Here is a 21903-nt window from a genome sequence, read left to right on the forward strand (position 1 = left end):
AAAACTCCAGGACGGCTCTCCAAGGTTTCGGCCTGAGTGAAGGGGGGGTTGTCACTGACTGAGGAAGAGAATGTATTCTATTGCATATTTAATTAATTACTTTGATGTGAAAAGTCCAAATAACAACTATGTCTGGAACTGAGCAGGGCATCTGTGGGACCACTGCCCACAGGCACCCAGGGCTTATGGCACTACCCATCCCCGTCCTAGGTGGACCCAGAGACCCCGGTGGAGAAAGAGGGAGGCTCACCCTCTTGCTGTGGTGTGTGTGCGGGGGGCAGTGTGAAAAGGTTTGGCCCACCTGAGTCCCCTGGGCTGGCAAGAGAACTGGGGCCGGGCGGGGGGTGGTGTTGGAACAGGAGGGGTGGTGTGTGAGCTTCTGTGGGCACAGACCCACCGTGGCCCACAGAGGCTCTTTCTCCTCAGACCCGGTGTGCTGTTACCAGAGCCTTCTAGAGGAAGTGTTCTCCGAGCTGAGGGCGGCTCTTTGATTCTCCAGGCCACAAACCCCCGCAGGCCTGGCCTGGCCAGAGGCGTGCCTGTGCATCCCGGCAAGTGAGCGCCCGGGGACTCTCGGCCAGAGAGGCTGTGAGGGTGGCTTTGTGAGGATGGCTTTGTGTGGCTGCACATTGCCCTTGGCCAAGCCCCGCTGCCAGGAGAGGCAGCTTGGCTGCCAAACCTCCTGAACCCAAGTTACCTGAGCAAGCAGCCCTATCCCCTCGCCTGCTTCTCACTGCCTCGCCTGCCTTGGGCCTGCCTGACCCAGGGGGTCACATGCCTTGTTCCCCATCAGTGGAGACCAGGGACAAGAAGACAGCTCTGTGGGAAGAGCCAGGAGGACCATTTGGGAAAATACAGGTTCCAGGTGTCTCTCCAGACCTCGAGAGTTGGTGTCTCCTGGGGAGAGACCCTGATGAGATCTGGGGAGATTCGGATCTGATGAGATTCAGGGAGCCGTGGTCTCTCCGTAATTGAGGAGATGGGACACACAGGACAAGCTGCAGGCTGGCGAGGAGGTATGTTCTGCTTCTCTGAGGACAAGAGAACCCTGGATCCTTGAGGGCTCTCAAGGGACATTTACAGGGTCTGAGCCTAAATCAAGGCATCAGGTCCCAGAGAGGGAGAGGGTGCATGTGCTCAGACAACCAGAGGTCCCACAGAGGCCACCAGAGCCCCCAACGGGGGTCAGAGAGAGTCCACTTCCTGCCAGAGGTGCGATGTGGCCACATCACTGGGCACCTAGTCCTTCTTTCTGCCAGCCTCAGCCATATGATGAGGAACCAATGCCTAAAGCTTCCTGAGCTGGAGGCGGGGAGGCAGGACTGGGGAGATTGGAGCTGGAGTGGAGTGGGCCTGAGCTGGGGACAGTGGGGTTCCTGTGGCCCCCGCAGGGTGAATGCCTGAGCTGGTTGCTCTGGATATGTGACCTGCTCCTCCCTCCTGTAAACTCTTCACCCCGATCTGGAGAAGGTGATCCCCAAGGGCTAGGATCCACCCGCCCAGAAATACACTAAATAAGTAAATGTGCTCTGTTCAGATTTTATCTAATCAGGATTCCAGAGCACAAGACAAATGGCCTCACGTCCGACTGGGAGGTGTAATTCATTCTCCTGGGTGAGTCCAAAGCCTGGGGCAGAGTGGGGAGAGGAGGGGCAGGGTGATTTAGGGTAGTGGAACGTGCACTAAGGGTCTGGGAGGCCCCAAAGCTTGGAGTGCAGGGCCCAGCACCAAGACCTCCGGAACAACCCAGCCTTCCTCAGGATCTGCCCAGGGATGGAAACGAACCCTAATGTCCTTTCTTTCAGGGAGTCTATTTCTGGGACTTATTCTAGGGAATATACATAGGTGGTTATTCAAAGATTTAGCCACAAAGTTGTCCTTCACTGTGACTTCTAAGCCTGAAAAACCGGAAGCAACCTCAATGTCAAAAAATGGGGCATGGGTTAAATACATTGTGAAACATCCAGAAAATAAAACACAATTGAGCCTTTAAAAATGATGTAGAAGAACATCTAATGACACAGAAATAAGCAGATAGCATAATGAACAGAATAATACAAAGCTGAGATGTATATAAAATAATCTGATTTTTAAAGCATTGATTGGGCTGGGTGCGGTGGCTCATGCCTGTAATCCCAGTACTTTGGGAGGCCGAGGCAGGCAGATCACCTGAGGTCGGGAGTTCGAGACCAGCCTGACCAATATTGAGAAACCCCATCTCTACTAAAAAATACAAAATTATCCGGGCATGGTGGCACATGCCTGTAATCCCAGCTACTCGGGAGGCTAAGGCAGGATAATTGCTTGAACCCAGGAGACGGAGGTTGCAGTGAGCCGAGATTGCACCATTGCACTCCAGCCTGGGCAATAGTGAAACTCGGTCTCAAAAAACTAAATAAATAAAAATAAAAAATAAAGCATTGATTTATGAAAAACGTTGGAAGGATATACAATAAAACATTGACGAGTGGTGAGCTAAGGGGTAATTTTAGATTGCTTCTTTTTCTTTGTTTTTATTTTGGTTTTGCTTATTTGAATTTTTAATTTTTTTAGCATAATCATGCACTTACACAATAGACAAATATAAGGAGAGCTATTATTTTACAAACCAGAATCTCCAAGATTTAGCTTAGGAAGAATTCCTGGGTAGGAGAGACAGCTGGCTCAGTCAGCCCTCACTCCACCTCCCTCTGTGCACTCTCCTCTTTGGGTCACTTTTCTTCATTCCCACGGCTTCTTTCTGGCTGGACCCCAGGGATGCCACCACCTTTTTAATTCTGTGGACCAAACATAGCTAGAAACCCAGCCTTGGTTGTTGTTTGAGACCGAGTCTCGCTCTGTCACCCAGGCTCGAGTACAGTGGTGTGATCTCGGCTCACTGCAATCTCTACCTCCCAGGTTCAAACAGTTCTCAGGCTTCAGCCTCCCGAGTAGCTGGGATTACAGGTATGTGCCACCACACCCGGCTAATTTTTTGTATTTTTACTAGGTTGGCCAGGCTGGTCTTGAACTCCTGGCTTCAAGTGACCTGCCCACCTCGGCTTCCCAAAGTGCTGGGATTATAGGCATGAGCCACCACACCTGGCCAAAACGCAGGCTTTCTTCTTTTAACAAGCACAGCTAAGAAACCTGGGAAGATCAGACCAGGTGGCACTAATAAGGGCACTGAAGGGAAGGCAACAGGACGTAAACATGGTGCCCAGAAGAACTGTAAACCCAGTCCAGCTTCCTGAGGCAGGGGTGTCCAGTCCTACCTTAACCAGGTACCCTCTGGAGGCTCCCAGCTCCTGTCCATCCTATGTGGAGGTTTATGAGGGGACAGAGACCCCACCAAGTCCTTTGTCCCATCGTAATTTTTATCACCTTCTTTTCAGGTTCACTTTCTATTTTGAAGACCTGCTTCTTCCTCAGGTACCTGATCTTGAAAATGACCTCCCCTTTCAGGTAGGACCCACCATGACATATGGAGAGTGCTCTAGCCCTTGGTCCAGGCTCCTGATAAAAAATATCCCAGCACATCCCCAAGCCACAGCACTTATTTCAGAGGACTGACACCTCACACACATGGGTCTCAGGACCCAAGAAGCTCCCAGGCTCCAAGAGCAGATACATTGGCTTGGCAGCCCCAACCTTTTCTTCACACCACTCCACCTGCCCCAATGAAAAACAGACAAGTAATCAATGAATTATTTCCCCATTAAAATAAACTAATAGCATTAAAAACTGTAATCTAAATATAGGCTAATTGTAAAAAATATGGAAAATCTGGAAAAGTATAAGAAATAAAATGAAAATACTCCATGGTAATCACACTAAATAGAGATAACCATTATTAGTATACACATACACATTTAAATGAAACTGAGGTAATGCCATGTGCATACACACATATTATATATAAAATCCTGATCTTTTTCCATATCAATTACATCATAAGAATTTTCTTGGGTCGTTAAAATATTCTTTGAAAATACGATGTAAAACGGCTGCATAGTATCCTATTGTATGGTACACTGGTTACTAAGCCAATTTCCTAGTGTTAGGCATGTGAACTGTTTCCAAATTGTTCATTATTTTAAATAATAATTTAATAAACATTCTTACACATACATCTTTGCATACATCTCTGATTATTTCTTTCTCTCTCTTTTTTTTTTTTTTTTTTTTTTGAGATGGAGTTTCGCTCTTGTTACCCAGGCTGGAGTGCAATGGCATGATCTCGGCTCACCACAACCTCTGCCTCCTGGGTTCAAGTGATTCTCGTGCCTCAGCCTCTCGAGTAGCTGGGATTACAGGCATGTGCCACCACACCCAGCTAATTTTGTATTTTTGGTAGAGACGGGGTTTCTCCATGTTGGTCAGGGTGGTCTCGAACTCCCGACCTCAGGTGATCTGCCCGCCTCAGCCTCCCAAAGTGCTGGGATTACAGGCGTGAGCCATCGTGCCCAGCCTCTGATTATTTCTTTAGGATAAAGTCCTAGAAGTGGGATTATGAAGTAAAAGGATGTGAATCCCTGCAAAGTTCTTGGTGTCTGGGAGCAATGTGTTTTTGATAAATTGTGTTACCGTAGTCCGCTCTTATCTTCAGGGGACATGGCCCAAGCCCCACAGTGGGTGTCTGAAATTGTAGTTAGTATTGAACCCTATATACACTATATTTTTTCCTATACATACATACCTATGATAAAGTTTAATTTATAAATTAGACACAGTAAAAGATTAACAACAATAATAGGTCAATTATAACAATATGCTGCAAAAAAAGTGATGTGAGTATGGTCTTTCTCCACGTGTCTCAAAATGTTATATTGTAGATCCTAGCTACCTGAGCTAAAATCTGAGGTCTAAAATCTTGATTTTTTTTCCATATAAATTACATCATAAGAATTTTCCTGGGTCATTAAAATAGTCTTTGAAAATACAATTTTATTTGATTTATTTATGTATATTTTTTGAGACAGGGTTTCTCACTTTGTCACCCAGGCTGGAGTGCAGCAGTGCAATCATGGTTCACTACAATCTCGACCTCCCAGGGTCAAGTGATCCTCCAGCCTCAGCCCCACAAGTAGCTGGGACCACAGGTGTGTACCACCGTGCATGGCTAATTTTTGTGTTTTCTGTAGAGACGGGGGTTTCTCCATGTAGCCCATGCTGGTCTTGAACTCCTGAGTTCCAGCGATCTGCCCACCTCGACCTCCCAAACTGCTGGGATTGCAGGTGTGAGCCACAGTGCCCAGCCTGAAAATACAATTTTTAATGGCAGCATAGTATCTCATTGTTTGACACAATATACACTTTTTTTCTTTCCTTATTAAGTCAAGAACTTCCACCTTTTCACTTAAAGGAAGCACTTCATGGCTTCTCTTTGGCATATCCAAATTTCCAGCTTTGCTATTCTTGTGCTTTGGGGCCATTACAAGGTAAAATAAGGGTTGCTTGAACACAAGCACCATGATACCTTGACAGATGGCCCCTAAGGGATACGCAGGTGGGTGGCAGCCATAGCATGGATACGCTGGAGAGAGGAATGATTCATGTCCCAGTGGGACAGCAGGGGATGGCCTGTTGGAGTAGGAGTCAGGAGGCCAGTGTGGCCGGAACGGAAACTTGACATCTATTCTTATTCTTTAAGGGAAGTGAACCCCACTGTGACAGCCTGGCCTAGGCCAGAAGGCAGGAGAATGGCAGAGGGCAGCTTCCACGGCTCCAACATCTGCTCAGGTGTTTATGGCAGTGAGGAGGGAGAGCATGTCCCAGAGCTGGGTTCCACTGTGCTGGGTGCTGAGAGTCCAGGGCTGTCTAGGTCATGACTCTGCTTCTAAGTTTATTTTATAAATTAGGCACAGTAAGAGATGAACAACAACAATAATAAAATAGATCAATTACAACAATATGCTGCAATGAAAGTTATGTGAGTATAGTTTTTCTCTCTATGTCTCAAAATATTGTAGATCCTAGCTTCTAAGTTCAATTTATAAATTAGGCACACAATCCCATGGGGTCGACGGATGGACACTGTTAACAAGCATATGGCATGACAGACAGGGGAGGCTTCCTGGAGGAGGTGACATTTGAGTGGGGCATTGAGGGATGAACAGGTGAACTGGATTTCAACAGGCAGGGAATATATTAATACCTGTTTGCTGAGGAGAGCATAAGGGACCCATGGTTATTAGGGTGTGGACCCATGGCCTTGATCTGGGATTATCACTGGGAAGTAGAGAAAGCAGGGAGTGAGAAGAGGGTTCAGAAGAGGACTCTTGGCCACATGGCTATGTTGAAGGTGGGGTAAGAGGTGGGGCTGGAAAGTGCTGGAAGGGGGCTAAGGAGGAGCATCAAGGCATAAGGAACACCAGTGGAGTGGGCTGTCACAAGATTTAAGAACGAGCAATGGAGAAAATATCACATATTGATGGGAGGCCAAGAGAGACAGGCTCCGAGGAGGGCCTAGGGCTGGCAAGCATTTGGTCCCGGGAGACCGTGGCAGGGGCCGGGCTGGTAAAGTGGACAGGATAGAGGTCAGGAGCATTTGGTTCCTGCGGCTGTCATGGTAACAAACCACTTCAAACTGAGGGGCTTAAACAACACACATTATTCTCTTACAATTCTGGAGGCCAGAAGCCCAAAATCAGTCTCGCTGGGCTAATGTCAAGGTGTCAGTTGGTCTGGTTCCTTCTGGAGGCTCCAGGAGAGAATCTGTTTTCTTGCCTTATCTGGCTCAATTTCTCGGCTTCTGGCTCCTTCCTCCATCTTCAAAGAGCATCACTCCAATCTGCTCCTCCATCAGGTCACCTTCTGCCTGACTCCTACATCCCTTTCAGAAGGACCCTTGTGATTCCATGAGGTCCACCCAGATCACCCAGGATAATGTCCCCGTCTCAAGAGGATTAATCTAATCACAGGTGAAAGCCCTATAGGAGGTGTCATGGACAGATTCTGGGCCTAAAGACATGAACATCTGTGGGGGCATCATTCAGACTTCCACGGGTGACAAGGGACCCACGGTGGGAGGGGAGAAGAGGAGGAAACGGGAGAGTGAGGATTCACCAGGAGACTGGCCCGAGAAAGGAGACAGGGATTGGACAGGCTCAGCCAGTGGAAGACCGTCCTGCCTGGAGGGAAGTGGTTTTAGGAGTTTTCTCCTGAGCCTGTTGTGTCTCCTTTCCTCCTTTCTCCCCCAAATCCAACTAGAAAACTAGAAACATAATCTGTTGTGTTGACTCCATAGGTCTTGCTTCCCCTCAACCCAGACACCCACTCGCCCAAGGGTCTTCCAAGCTGGCTGAGTTGGAACCTGCGTTTTTTAACCACAAGGAAAAGAAGCCCAGAGCTACCAAGAATAATATTTTATTGACTTGGAATGAGTTTTGGAATCTGTATTTTTAACAAGCTGCCCAGATGATTTTGATGATCAGACAGTTTGAGGTGGTTTTTTTTTTTCCTTTCCTCTTTCTCTTCCCTTCAGTAAACTGTTTTTCAACTTTGTTTTTCAGTGAAAACCATTTCCTCCTCGTCGTGGCGCAGGTCCAGAGGCTGCGCCCATCTCTCCCACGTCAACAGTCCTGTGTCCTTGGCGAAGGACTGTTCTCTCATTCAGTGCCTTTCCTCTCTTCCTGGGCCAAATCCCTGCTTTGCGTCTCCCTGCAGCTCATAAAAAGCTGAATTACCTGAGGCAGGGAAAGCCCCACCCACTGTCATTCTCAGGGAGGAGTGGAGTCTGCAGAGGCTGCAATGCACAGCTTCCCTTTCCCCCTCCACCCGTGTTTTCCCAGAGCAGCTCTGTTCCAGGCCCGGGGGTGTCCCTGGGCCGAGGTGGAATCCAGCCCTGACCACCTCCCAAAGCCAACAGCCCTGAGTGAGCGTGCAGAGAAGCAAGAGCTGTTCCTGATGCAGAGCAAAGACATCTCCCAGTCAAGGGGGATGAACTGATTTGGGACAAAAGGCAGTTGTTGGCTGAGGAAGGCAGGATCTGGGGGAGCCCTGTGCTGAGTGGAGGTGGGTGGGTGTATTTCCTTGGCTCGCAGAGGCCTCTTGTCTGGTGGGATCAGCTCCTCCAGCCAGTTGCCACCTGGTGCAGCTTTGGGAGATGTGGAGAATGACTTTCACAGTGATTTCCACTGGGCCATGGCATTGAAACAGCTGCAGGAGGGGACACAGCTGGTGCCACCCCCACTCCATCCATTAGAGCTGCTGTGTAGGAATGCCACCTTCCCCATGGGGAGTGAGGGGGCCCTACTTGCTGTGGTTGGTTCCAGGGACCATGGGAAGAGGCGAACCCCTATTTTCAAGGGCACAAGTTGGCTTCTATTAAAATAAAATTTCATCATCACTTATTCCAGTGGCTCCCAAACTTGGCTAAACATCAGGATCACCCAGGATGTTTGTTAAAAAATAAAGATTATGGCTGGCTGCAGTGGCTCATGCCTGTAATCCTAGCACTTTGGGAGGCCCAGGCGGGCAGATCACTTGAGGTCAGGAATTCGAGACCAGCCTGGCCAACATGGCGAAATGCTGTCTCTACTAAAAATACAAAAATTAGCTGGGCGTGGTGGTGCATACCTGTAAGCCCAGCTACTCGGAGGCAGAGGCAGGAGAATTGCTTGAACTTGGGAGGCAAAGGTGGCAGTGAGTCGAGATAGCACCACTGCACTGCACTCCAGCCTGGGTGACAGTGCGAGACTCCTGTCTCAAAAAAAAAAAAAAAAAAAAAAAAAGATTAATAAAAATAAAGAGTTTCAGAACTCATCCTAGACGGAATCAATCAGAATCTCTTTGGGTAGGCTTGGGCTGGAATCAATGTGAATCCGTCTAATCAGATTGCTTTCCTGATTCCAGAAGGTTGAGCCCATAGAACAGGAGTGAGAAGATGGAAGGGTGAGGGAGCTGGGATGATGAAAACTTGTGCTTGCCGCCACCATTCATTAGAGAGCGCCGGGGGCCAGCTGCAGAACTGAAGACTCCTCATACATCATCGTGTTGAGTCTTCAAAACAAACCTATGAGGTGTGCCCAATTGTTTCCATTTTGCTGGTGAGAAAATGGGAGCTCAAAGTGGCCACACACACAGCTACTAAGAGGCAGAGCCAGGACTCAGGCCCAGATCTTTCTCTTGACTCCTCTGCCGTGGAAGGGATCATGAGAAAACCTGGCCCCAGCTCCGGAGTCAGGCCAGCACATGACCCAACTGTCATGCCAGCACAAGCTGCCTTCTGGACACTTCTCTGGTGGGCTCTCTCTGTCTCAGGGCTTCAGCTGCCCCCTGCTCACTCCCCTCACATCAGTCACTGTGTAGCTGGGGACACAGAGGTGGCTGAGACATGGCCATCATCAAGGCAGGGGGTTCACGGAAAGGGCATGAGCTACAACCAGGAGGGGGGCTTCTGGTTCCAGTGCCACCACCCAGAGCTCTGAAAGGGGCCCCAGCACCCTTTTAGAGGGACTAGATTGGGTGGTCTCTGGGGGTCGATCCACTCTTAAAAAGCAGAGTCTGATCACCTGACTGCCCTGGCACCCCCACACTCCAGCACGTGGCCCTTGCTGACACTTCTGCCCTGCACGGCTGATGGGCTGTGGCTTCTTGCCTCTTTGGCTCCTTCCAGCACCCAGGAGTTTCTGGTACATAGTAGACATTCAGTGGGGCAACCCTTCATGAATAATCAGCAATTATGTATTAGGCACTATTGATAACCTCAGACACTGGACTAAAACACTAGGAATTCAGAGAGGGCCCTACCTCTACGGAGTTTATAGCCTCGTAGGGGAGAAAGATAGAAAACACCACGAATCAGTCACAATTGTGGTCAGTGCTAGGAAGAAAAATAATAGGATAGTTTAAGAATGTGATTGGGGGGAGTTCTAATTTAGACAGAGGCATTAGAAACATTTAACCTGAGACCCGAAGGATGAATAAGAGCCATATGGAAACTGGAGGTAAGGTGGGAGTGGGGACAGTGTTTCGGGCGAAGGGAGCAGGAGTTGCAAGGGCCCTGAGGTGGGGAGGATGGACACCAGGGAACCCACTGAGGGCCAGTGTGGCTGCAGGGAATGAGCTGGCAGGAGGGGCTCAGGAGCAGCAACTGATATTGAAGATGGCCAAGGTCAGACCATCAGGGTCTTGTTTTTTTTGTTTTGTTTTGTTTTCTGTCCCCCAGGCTGGAGTGCAGTGGTGCGATCTCGGCTCACTGCAACTTCCACCTCCTGGGTTCAAGCAATTCTCCTGCCTCAGCCTCCCGAGTAGCTGGGATTACAAGCACCCGCCACCATGCCCGGCTAATTTTTATATTTTTAGTAGAGGCGGGATTTCTCCATGTAGCCCAGGCTGTTCTCGAACTCCTGACCTCAAGTGATCCACCCACCTTAGCCTCCCAAAGTGCTGGGATTACAGGTGTGAGCCACCATGCCCCACCGGCCATCAGAGTTTTATAGCAAGAATTTTTACCTTTGTCCTTAGTGCAATGGGAAATCCTTGAAATGCTATTATTGCCTTCCTCTGCAAGGAAAGGTTATTTTGGTGGGCAGTGGATAGAGGAAATGCAGAGGGAGCCACTAAAGGGTTCTGGTGAGATCTGGAGCCCTGCTGGGATAATCTGACCAGAGAAAGCAAAGATTCCAGAGAGCTAGGCACACTTGCCCTACCCCCAGCTGCACACAGCTGGTTCCAGCTTTGTCCTGACCTTCAGTCTGGCATACAGGGTAGACCCACTGGTACCTGGTACCTCACTCTGGGGGTGAGGTGGCCACCCACCTAGGTCTGGGCCCTGTAGCAGTTTAGCAGCAACATCTGGGTGATAAGAGAAGGTGATCTGACCTACTCACAGGGACAAGAAGCTTTGACTCTTCAAGATCATAAAGTCTTCCCTCCTGTCCTTGGGTCCTCCTGTTGCCGGAGAGGTGAGGTGGGGTGAGGGTCCTCTGGGAGGGCAGGCTTAGCAGAGCCCAGCACCATCTCAGTGGACACTGCCCTTCTCCTACTCTCAGCACTTCCAAGGCAGTGAGTGGCTTTCTCTTGTCTAGAGGACATAATCCGTTCCTCACCTGGACACAGTGAACCTGTCTGTGGGATTCGGGGAGCCACCAAGGAGGGAATTTAGTTTCCGCAGACTTCAGGGAAGACTTCCTGGAGGAGGTGATGCCTGAGAGCTATCCAGGAGAGAAGAGTGAAAAAATGTTAAGCAGTGGAAAAACATGAACCAAACTGTGGCTGCATCTTCCCATAGGTATGTGCAGGTAGACTCAGCATTTTACTGTTTCTGGGCATAAAGCACAGTACCATCTGCCCTAGGAAGCCCTTCTGCCATAGTAAACAGCCTCACATGGCTTCCAAAGGGCTCTTGAGCACCTCAGGGACCAGTGCCCAGCACACTGCTGGGGAGGCCAGGCTGTGCCTGGGTGGCCTGAGCTCTGGGAGTTTAAGCCAACGTGGATTATTATTAGGAGTGAGCTTCATAGCCCTGCCTCTCCCATTCAGAGATCTCCACTCCCTACCCAGCAGCCTTGAGTAGGGTCTAGGATTCTTCTCCACACATCACAGGTGGGCAGAGGAGGACTCTGCCTTAGGGAAGGTTGAAATTAAGATCCTAAACTAAGTTGGGCTGGGGTTAACTCTTCACAGATGGAGGATCTCCTTCAGCACGGGCTGAGGGCTGACGGCCCCAAATCAGGGCATCAGACTCCTGGGGCTGCTTGCAGGGTAGAGAGGACCTCCATTCTGATGAGTCCCAGGACTCAGCACTGAGTAGAGAGGGGAGGGGCCGTGCCCATTTGACCAGACGTCCGATAAGGCAAGAGACTCTTGTTTTAGCATCAGAGCTGGAAGAGGCCCAGGGAGACTGTCCCTTGAAGCTTGAGGCCCTGAGAGGGACACTGGCTATGGAAGGATGAACAATGGCCCCCAAACATGTTCACATCCTTATCCCCAGAGCCTGTGAATATGTTCTCTTAACAGGGCAACAGGGACTCAGCGCGTGCAATCAAGGATCTCCAGATGGGGATAACCCAGGTGTGCCCAACCTAATCTCAGTGTCCTTGGAAGAGGGATGCAGAAGGAGTCAGAATCAGAGAAGAAGTTGACAGGATGAAGAAAGCCGAAATTAGAGTGATGCTCTTTGAAGATGGAGGAAGGGACCACAAGCTGAGAAATAGAGGTGGCCACTAGACACCGAAAAAGGCAAGGAAATGGATTCTCCCCTGGAGCCTCCAGAAGGAACCAGCTCTGCCGACACCTTGACATTAGCCCATTAAGACTGATTTTGGGCTGCTGGCCTCCAGAATTGTAAGAGAATAAACGTGTGTTGTTTAAGGCCCTTGGTTAGTAGCGATTTGCTACAGCAGCTGCAGGAACCTAATAAGTATAGGTTCCGCCTAGAGACGCAGAACTAGCCAGCGGCCAATCCTGCTCCGGGACTCTGCAGGCCCCAGCTCTATGGAATCCTGTCGCACACGGAATGGGCGTGGGCTAGAGGCGGAGGTGAGGTCCCAAGGAGGCCCACAGACCAGGACCTCCAGGGAATGTGCGTGAGTGCGCAGGGGTGCGTGTATGAGAAGGGGAGGAACTTGTTTTCTTCGTGCGTTGGGGATTTTCTAGGCAGACAGTCCTCCAAAGTCATGTCAACATTTTTCTCTCCAGTAAAAAACAACTCAAGTCTCTATCAGAAACGTCAGAGTTTCACATGCACACCAGTAGACAGACTCGTGGGTGCCAGCGAGAAATGAGCTGCACCCTGGCCCCGGGCACCTTTCATCTTCACCGGGCGGGGAGCTAGGCAGAGGGGGTGGGGGGAACCAACACAGTCACTGTGGACACACTGTGCCATCTGGGCTTCCCCAGAGCTCTGGGAGTCCTGTGGCGGGAGTGGCCCCACCCCTACCACGCAATGCTTCCCACTTCCACCAAATCTCTGGGAAGATTTGACACATTTCTTAGCAGCCGAGAGCCATTGGAATTTCCAGCCTAATCCCAGATGGGAGGCTGACCGTGACGGGAGTTTGGCCTCGTAAGGCATCTGGGGGGCTGGCGGTGCCCTCGGGGCCCCCCAGCACTGGCTCGGCTGGGCTAACGTGCGTGATCCTCCTCACTCTGGGTCCTGCCGTTGGGCTTTCTGTGGCGAGCCGAAGAGAGCCCATGCATGTGGTTTTCACATGTGTGGAGAGGGCTGGGGGGCCTGAAGCCAGCAGGCTGGAGCCCCACAGTCAGGAAGAGGCAGACAGCCTCTGGCGCCGGGAGTGGGGGCCCTGACAGGACAGGAATCCAGAGGGGTAAGGGGACTGAGGGAGAGCCAGAGAAGAGCGTTCAGGGAGAGTGGACACAAGCCTGAGGTCTGGCGGGGGCTGGATGTGGAGCCGGTTGGGTGGGGATGAGGGAGGCTCGGGGGCTCAAGGGCTTGGTGTGAGCTGGGGTCATAGCTGGTGCCTGGCCACGGGCTGCTGGGAGGGTAGGAAGTGAAGACAATGACACTTTACCCAGCCGGTGAGCCCTAGTTCCTGGTGCCAAGAGCTGCTCACTCCAGGGCCAGTATTGTGGGAGGCAGGTAGAGAGCTGCAGTGGGGGAAACGCATGCCTATGGCTGGCTCACCCATGTCGGGGAGAAAGGCAGTGGCCATGAGGGAAAGCGCAGGGGAAAGCCCTCCAGGGCCAGCGGGCTCTTCAGCAGGAATGCGGGTCCTCACTGGGTGAAACTACGGGGGGAATAGGAATGTCACCCCCTTTTGCCAGTCTGTCTGTGATTGTCCTCTTTGTTAGAATAATGGCCCCCTGAAGATGTCCACATCCTAATCCCTAGAACCTGTGAATGTCACCTCAAAGGCAAAAGGGACTTGTAGATGTGATTCTGTTAAGGGTCTTAAGATGGGGAGATTATCATGGATTATCTGGGAAGGCCCAACATCATCACAAGTGTCCACACAAGAGGGAGGCAAGAAGGTCAAAGGCAGTGAAAAAGGCATGTGGGAGCAGACAGAAGGAAGACATGAAGATATCACGTGCAGCTGATTTCATTTGTTTGTTTTTGTTTAGAAACAGGGTCTGCACTGTTGCCAAGGCTGGAGTGCAGTGGTGTGATCTCAGCTCACTGCAACTTCTGCCTCCTGGGCTCAAGTGATCCTCCCACTTTAGCTTCCTGAGTAGGTGGAATTATAGGCATGTACCACCACACTGGCTAATTTTTTAAATTTTTGTAGAGATGGGGTCTCACTATACTGCCCAGGCTCAGCTGACTTTGAAGATGGAGGCAGGGACCCCAAGCCAAGGAATGCAGGCGGCCTCTAGAAGTGGGAAAGGCAAGGAAATGGGTTCTCCCCTAGATCCTCCAGAAGGAGAGCAGCCCTGCCAACACCTTGTTTTTAGCCCAAAGATGCTGATTTTGGCCTTCTGGCCTCCAGAGCTGTATAAATTTGTGTTGCTTTAAGCCGCTAAGTTGGTGGCGATTTGTTACAGCAGCAGTGGGAAGTAAACACATCTTCCCATCATGTGGTAGGCTCCAGACTCTGCCCTACTCCCTGTGGCAAGGATTTTCAGCATGACATGGGTAGGGGGCCTCCCTTCTGCCTGCCCCCCAGCACTGGCTGAGCTCCAGTGCAGGGCCTCAGGCCAGGAGCAGAGCTAGGCCTTGTCCAGGGCTTTCCCCTGCACTTTCCCTCATGGCCACTGCCTTTGTTCACCCATGGGTGAGCCAGCCATGGGCATGTGGTTCCTCCACTGCAGCTCTCTAACTGCTTCCCACCATACTCTGTGGCTCCACTGCCCCCCCGCAACAATGAGAATAATGTTTACCAGCTACAGAGAGACAGAGAGAGCTCCGGAAGGCCTTGCTTCCTGGGAACTGGTTGTCAGCAACACCTGCTGTAAATGAGGTTTTAACAAACAAATTCAGGGGCTGTGCTGAGGAAGGGACAAGAGGTGGCCAGGCTGGGTCAGTGTATTTGGACATGGGACAGTACAGATGACCCCACATCCCTGCCTCCTAGAATGTTGAGATGTCAAATCATCCCCTTCCCCAGGTCACTTATTTTTCTCCTCTGTCCTTACAAGCCCAAGCATAGACAACTGTGCACAAATCATGCAGGATTCACGTGCACACAGATATACGCAGGGCCACAAGCAGTGCCAACATGTGCGAAGAAGGAATGGGCAAACATACACGCAGAGACAACACCCAGCACACTTACAAACATGCATGCACCCACAGACACCTACACGCCCACAAATGCAGATACACCCACTTCCCACACTTACATACCCCCACACGGATGCACACAAATACAGATGCACCTATGCATGAGTCAAGACCACCCATGCATGTGGACCCCTGGACATCTGTGAGCAGGGCGGAAGGCACAGGGCATCCTTCCATTCCCTTCCCCACCCCAAGCCCTCTGCTCCCTGCTCTGGAGACCTCTGCTGGTGAGGCCAGGAATGGAAGGCCAGCCCCTCCTTGGTTCTGGAGCTGAGCCTCACGGGACTGGGGTTTGGAAGGAGGGGAGATGGGAAAAGAGGGACCAACCAGGGCCACCTCCCAGGCTTTCGGCACTGCTAACTCCACCTGGCCCACAGGACTTTATTCACTCTCCAATTCCAGCACCGAAGGAGAGATTTCTCCTGCAGAGATCTCTTTTGGGCTTTTTGCTGACCCAGGCCCACCCTGTTCTATCAGTGGACACTTCTAGTGTGTCTGCTGCGGAGGAGGGGGTTTCCCTCTACAGAACAAGGCTCCTTCACTTTCCCATGCTGACTCCCCACACACCCTCCTCACCCCACCAGGGCTGTTTTGTGGCCGTCCTGGGCAGGCAGTCTTCCTCCCTGCTGCCCACTGGATATCTGACTGGGCTCGTAGATCCCTGTTCGAACCTCCACCCCCATGGCCCCTCATAGGTCCTACCCTCCTGCTCTCAAGGGCTTTTTCTTTCCATTTCGTCCTGCAGGAAGGGGAGGAAGTGAAGATCTTCAGACTAAGATGGATGAAGCTGAATTCAGATCTCAGCTCCAAGGTAGGATGGCAGCTCTCAGCAGCTCTCAGCAGCTCTTAACCTCTTGGGCAGCTAACCTAACTGCCCTCAGCCTCAGTTGCACCAGGTGGAATGGAGCTCATGATAGTGCCCTGGCAGGGAGATGAAATGAGATAACATGCTCAGTGCCCAGCACCCAGAAGCTTCCCACGGTGCCATCTTTCGGAGGCACTCCAACATCACTGGAAATAAAAGGAGACCAAGAAAACCGTATCTGCAACTCCTCTATGGGACTGTTGCATGTTTTAATGAGTAGTTTGCAATAGGGTGATTAGGGATACCCCCAAAAGAGCAGGCTAGTATAATAGCAGGCAGTCTCTAAGGAAGGTGGGGAAGGTCTCTGCAGAGTTTTTGTCTCATTGGGGTGTGTGAGCTGAACCGCTCAGAGGAGATGGAGTGTTGCTAACAGGGACCCTCTTCTCTGCCTACTTGCTAACAGGGACCCTCTTCTCTGTCTACTCCCTCATTCCTCCAAGCAGAGATCAGTTTCTGCTACACTAAAGTGGAATATGGTAAAAGAATAAAAGAATATGGCTTTGGTGGGATATGAAATTATTCACCTGCCTGGAGTCTCCATGTGTTTCCACTGGGCCCTTCTTGTCAGGTAGAAGTCAGTTGAGTCTGTCTCCAGTCTTGACCCTAAAACTCTCTCCAGATCCTCTACTCAACCCGTCCTCCTCACGTCCTCTCTGCCTAGTCTCTGTGCTCACATCGCTACTTAATTCATCACTCCGCACCTCATTCCTCCAACCTTAGGCCACTGGCACAACCCATTTTGGAAGCCTCAAGACTTCTTCAAGGATCAGGATTTCCATTTTGGGGAAATCAGATAGTTCTCATATACTAGCCTGTTTGAAATGGCAACAGGAACAAGAATAAGCAGCCACCAACCTGCCCAGAAAGCATCTCATGACCTTTCCTTTAAATATCTTCGTCAGGCTGTCCCGACTTTCCAATGGGTTAGATTTCAAAATGTTTCTATGAAGTGGTTTGGCATTTCACACAATGAACCAATAGAAAGTCAAGAACTCAGGGTTATGAATGGGGCTCAGTTTTCCAGGTTGGGGCATAATAAATGCCCATTAAACCCATCTCAAAACTGGGCTGCCATTCAGCTACATGGGAAGGACAGAAAACCCTACTGTTGCAAGACCTGTAGTAGAAATGGAAAAATCATAATGCGAATCTAGAAAAGTCAACCTATTTTCTCTTGAAAACTGGTGCTTGAAGGAAAGCAGGGTTCTTAAAAGGAGGATGGGCAGATGGGTGTGGCATTCTGAAGGAAACTTTTCAAGGGCTTTTGAAGTCGAAAACCTCTATTCTTCATCATTCTAGTTATCTCTCTGACTTTCAGTCTGCCTTTTTCTTGACTTGGGGGTGGGCCTGCCCTGTCTCAGTCAGCATGTTGGCTGGGTAGACGGAACATACCGTGGGAAAAGGACCTCTTGAGGTAATTGGGGTAAGGTCAGAAGAAAGGGAGATGACGGAAGTAGGCTCTGGGATTTGGAATTTGTGTTTTAAAGATGGCCTGAGGAAGAATGAGCAAAACTGAACCCATTACAGTTTAAAACAAAAACAAAAAACAGGGAAGAATAGAGAGATTATGGAACATGTGTGACCCCCCCCCCACCTCCCAGACAAGTTCCAAGGCTGGCCACCAGGTGACACCACAGGCCCAGGACAGCTTGGTTGCTGTCTGCAGTCAGTGGGGGACCTCAAGTAAGTTGGGGAGCCAGCCAGCGGTTCAGATCCACCTTCATTCTGACTGCCCTGGAGGCAAAGCCAGCCAATGCCTATCTCCTGCTTTCCTGGGTCACCACCTGGGCTCTCCTGAAGGGATTCTGCTGATAATCAAGGTGAGGTGGGGTGTGGAATGGTGCCCAGAGGGCCAGGGGCCAGGGAGAAGAGGCTGAATGAGGAGCAGAGGAAGGGGCTCGGGAAGGCAGTCACAGAACCCGATAGCAGAGGGGACAGAAAACAATGAACCTTTATTGAGAGTCCTCCCCCACTCACAGGTTCAGGCCAAGGGAGGCCCAGAGGGGAAATCAAGCGGCCCCACCCACAGGGCTGCCCACAGATGCAGGTGATTCAGAGTTTAGGCTGGGTTGATAACAGCCCTCGCCAGCTGAGAATGGGGCCTTTGTACAGTGCCCTCCTCAGGCCCCCTCACGGCTGGGCCAGATGCAGCAAGCCTGGGAGGAGGGCTGGATGGCAGGCAGTGGGGCTGGCTGGAAAAATGCGGAGAAACCCAGCAGCCTCCACGGTGAAGGGAACTTTGAGGTGCCACAGGGCACATGTGCAGGGGAGAGAGACGGCGTGGTTGGAGCACATGCACTTTCCTTCCAGATTTTCCATCTCAGCTGTGTCCCCCAGCCATTCACTCATTTCCCCAGGGACAAAAAAAGAAAAAACGCCACTTGCAGTGATAAGGGTTGCGAATGGCTCAAACTCGACTTGAATCAGCTAGGTGAGAAGGGGATGTTGACTATTGGCTCAAGCGGGGCAAAGACAGAGCAGGCCCTGAAGAGGCCAGAATGAGGCCTACTCACCCACCAGACTATCTCCTCCTGTCTCTTCTCCCTCTGTCTCTCAGAGGCGAGCAACACCCTTTCTTCCGCAAATGGGCTTTGTGCACCCTCCTTCCCCTGCAGGAATAATGAATGTGGTCGGTTCGGCATTACATCCTCACAGTCTCATGACCAGAAAGGAAATTGTACTGTCTGCTACCAGGCTTGCTTAGAAAAAAGTCCTGAGGGGAGTTTGAGACCGTCCTGGGCAATATAGTGAGACCCCGTTTCTATGAATTTTTTTTTTTTAAAGTTAGCCAGGTGTGGTCGTGCGTGCCTGTAGTCCCATCTACTCCAGAGGCTGAGGTGGGAGGATTGCTTGAGCCCAGTTCAAGGTTGCAGTGAACCATGATCATGCCACTGCACTCCAGCCTGGGCGGCAGAGCAAGACCCTGTCTCAACCTTTTTTTTTTTTTTTTTTTGAGATGGAGTGTTGCTCTGTTGTCCAGGCTAGAGTGCAGTGGTGCGATCTCAATCTCGGCTCACTGCAACCTCCGGCTCCCACGTTCCAGCGATTCTCCCACCTCAGCCTCCCAAGTAGCTGGGATTATAGGTGCACCACCACACCCAGCTAATTTTTGTATTTTTAGTAGAGACGGGGTTTTGCCACGTTGGCCAGACTGGTCTCAAACTCCTGACCTCAGGTGATCCACCATCTTGGCCTCCCAAAGTGCTGGGATCACAGGTGTGAACCACCATGCCCAGCCTTCAACTTTTTTGAAAAAAAGAAAAGAAAAGGAAAAGGCCTGAGGAAGAACCCTGATTGGATCCACTTGAATCATGTGCCCAGTTCTGGGCAATTGCTGTGGTCAGAGGTCATTTTCCCAGATTGAGTCCCTTGCCTGCCCCTGTGGCCAGGGGGAGTGGGGCACATGGCAGACAAATCCAAGAACCTCCTTGCTGTGTGCTTGGGGTCTTGTGTGGCAGAACTGCTAGTTGGCCCCCAAAACAATTTTCCGTTTTCTCTCATAGACCAAAAGATGTTTATTGGAATAAAAACTACATTTTCCAGGCTCCCTTGCAGCTAAGGATAGCTACGTGCCTAACAGTTCTGGCCAATGGGATGTGAGCAAAAGCATTGTCTGCGACTTCCAGATGGTGTCCTTAAAAGGAAGGAACCTGCCTCTGGGGCCCTCTCTCCCTCACTTCGTGCAGGCTAGAAGCCTATGTGATAGAGTGTCGTCTTGGATCCTATGGGTGAGGGCAGGACCAGAGGGATGGCACATCAGTAAGTGAGTTAGAAGAAGCACAAGTACCTGATACTATTTTGATCCCAAACTGTCTATGCCTGGACTGTTGTACAAGAGGAAAGAAACAGTGATCTTGTTTGAGCCACTCTTATTTTGGATCTCTGTTATATCAGCCAAGTGTATATCCTAATTAATACATCTTGGGACCTTCTCTTGGTACACGTTGCTGTGGGCTGAAACTCTATCTCTTGTGTGAGGACTAATTTTGTTCCCTCCATCCAAATCCAGAAAAATTCTGCCTGTGACCAGCCTCCCCTCTGCTGAGAGTGTGGCATGACACATCACAGGGCCAGATCTGCTCACCCTAACCTGAGAAGTTAATTTCATTTTTCCGCCTCTATCCTGACTCCATGCCACTGGTACGTTCAAAGGATTTTGCATGCGGGTTAGAGCAGCCTTTGCTTCAGCTCAGGAGCTGCTATGGAGTGGAGGTCATGGCCCTCTCATCTGCTGGGGGTCCTGAGTGCTGGAACCATGGAGAAATGTAAAGGTATCGCTCCCTCCTCCACGAGTATGGGAGTGGTGCTCCTCTCATTAACGTAAGGGCTAGCACAGCAAACAGCCCGTCACCCCTGAGACAGGGAACTAGAGGCCCAGTTACTGAGAGCTGAGCAATGGAACATTCAGGAAGAACTGCTCTTCTCCTGGTACCTGGGAATGTTCCAGCCCTAGGATCCCACCCAGATCCTCTATGGCCTAAGGGAGGAAAAAGAAAGGGCCAGAGGGCTGGGTGTGGTGGCTCATGTCTGTAATCCTAGCACTTTGGGAGGCCCAGTCAGGAGGATCCCTTTAGCCCAGGAGTTCGAGACTAGCCTGGGCAACATAGGGAGACCCCGTCTCTGTTATTTTTAAAACAGTTTTTAAAATATATAATTAAAAAAAGAAAGGGCCAGAGGGCATAAGAACACTAGTGTGATAGGTCCTGGGCTCCTGGGATTGGGGAGAGGCAGTATCTGTGACGTGCTATAGGCCAGTGTAAGAGACGGGGCACAGAAAGTCATCGAATGGTTCTGTGTCTAACAATGCCCCACCCTCATTCCAAGCTTTCATAATTAAAGAAGCATAATTGAGTGGAGCCCAGTTGGGAAAATCCAGAAGGAAATGTTGCCTCGGACCACAAAAACAGGCTGAGGCTGGGCTGGGCTCTTCCTTTCTTTCTGTGCTGATTGTGTTGAAGAACAATGGCAAGCAGGCCCACGTTTCTCTTAGAGCCTTCCTTGGCTCCCAAGTGGCTGGCTTCACCCCTTCTTCTTTCCTTCAAGCCTCCTCCCTTAGATGGGGGGTCCCTAAGAGCCAAAATAGTGCCTCTATCCTCAGACCAGAGTCAGAAGTCCCGGGGAGTCCCAGGGCCACGGGAGCCCGCAAGACCCACCTGAGCTAGCAGGAAGACAGTGTTCGGTTTCCAGGCCAGGCCTCTGTCCCCACCTCTAACCAAGACAATTCTCCACACTGGTTTCCCCTGACACCAGCACTGTAGCCAAGGAAGGAGCAGTGACTTTTTCATTCTCCCTCCAGTGAGGTACATTAAGCCCGAGGGACAAATGGGGCTGGTGACACGGTAGCATGGGGGCGAGATGCTGACAGCTGACCCTTCCACACCCATGCCACTGTGAAAACATGCAGCTGCTTGTAGCTTGTGAGGTGTAGCCAAGACTGACCATCCATGAGACCTGACCTCCCCTCCCAGGACAGCCTGACTGACTTCCTTCTCTGCCGAAGCTGAGTCCTGATGTGCTGCTTGCCCCATCGGCTCTGCCCCTCCCCTCTGCTCTTGCACAACGCATGCTGGAGCTCTTGCGCCACGGTCAGCACACTCCCCTGTATCTTCAAGCTCTTTTTGGAATATTGCCTCCTCCTCCAGGCCTTGAACCACCACCTCCAAGCGGAGGGTGTTTAATCTCATATTCTCTGCACCTCAGGGCTAAAAGATGTGGAGTTTTGGCCTTATTATTCCTCATTGCCATTTCCAGCACATTACTCCCAATCTCTTATAAAACCCCGCACCACTGACACTCCTGCCTCCTGCTATGCTGCCCTCCCTCCTCTCCCTGTCAGCTCCCAGCTCCCATGCACTGGAAACTCCAGCTC

At 50.8% G+C, this 21903-nt stretch overlaps 1 long non-coding RNA gene across 1 annotated transcript; it reads left to right on the top strand.

Annotated features, from left to right (window-relative positions):
- The first annotated feature begins 592 nt into the window (after window positions 1-592).
- Window positions 593-12275, top strand: LOC103889856 (uncharacterized). The gene is made up of 6 exons (XR_002913920.2): window positions 593-1016; window positions 3375-3444; window positions 4984-5081; window positions 8836-9002; window positions 10151-11215; window positions 11944-12275. It is a non-coding gene; the product is annotated as an uncharacterized LOC103889856 (long non-coding RNA).
- Window positions 12276-21903: the final 9628 nt, after the last annotated feature.

Source organism: Pongo abelii, chromosome 12, assembly GCF_028885655.2.
Source record: "Pongo abelii isolate AG06213 chromosome 12, NHGRI_mPonAbe1-v2.0_pri, whole genome shotgun sequence".
NCBI lineage: Eukaryota > Metazoa > Chordata > Mammalia > Primates > Hominidae > Pongo > Pongo abelii.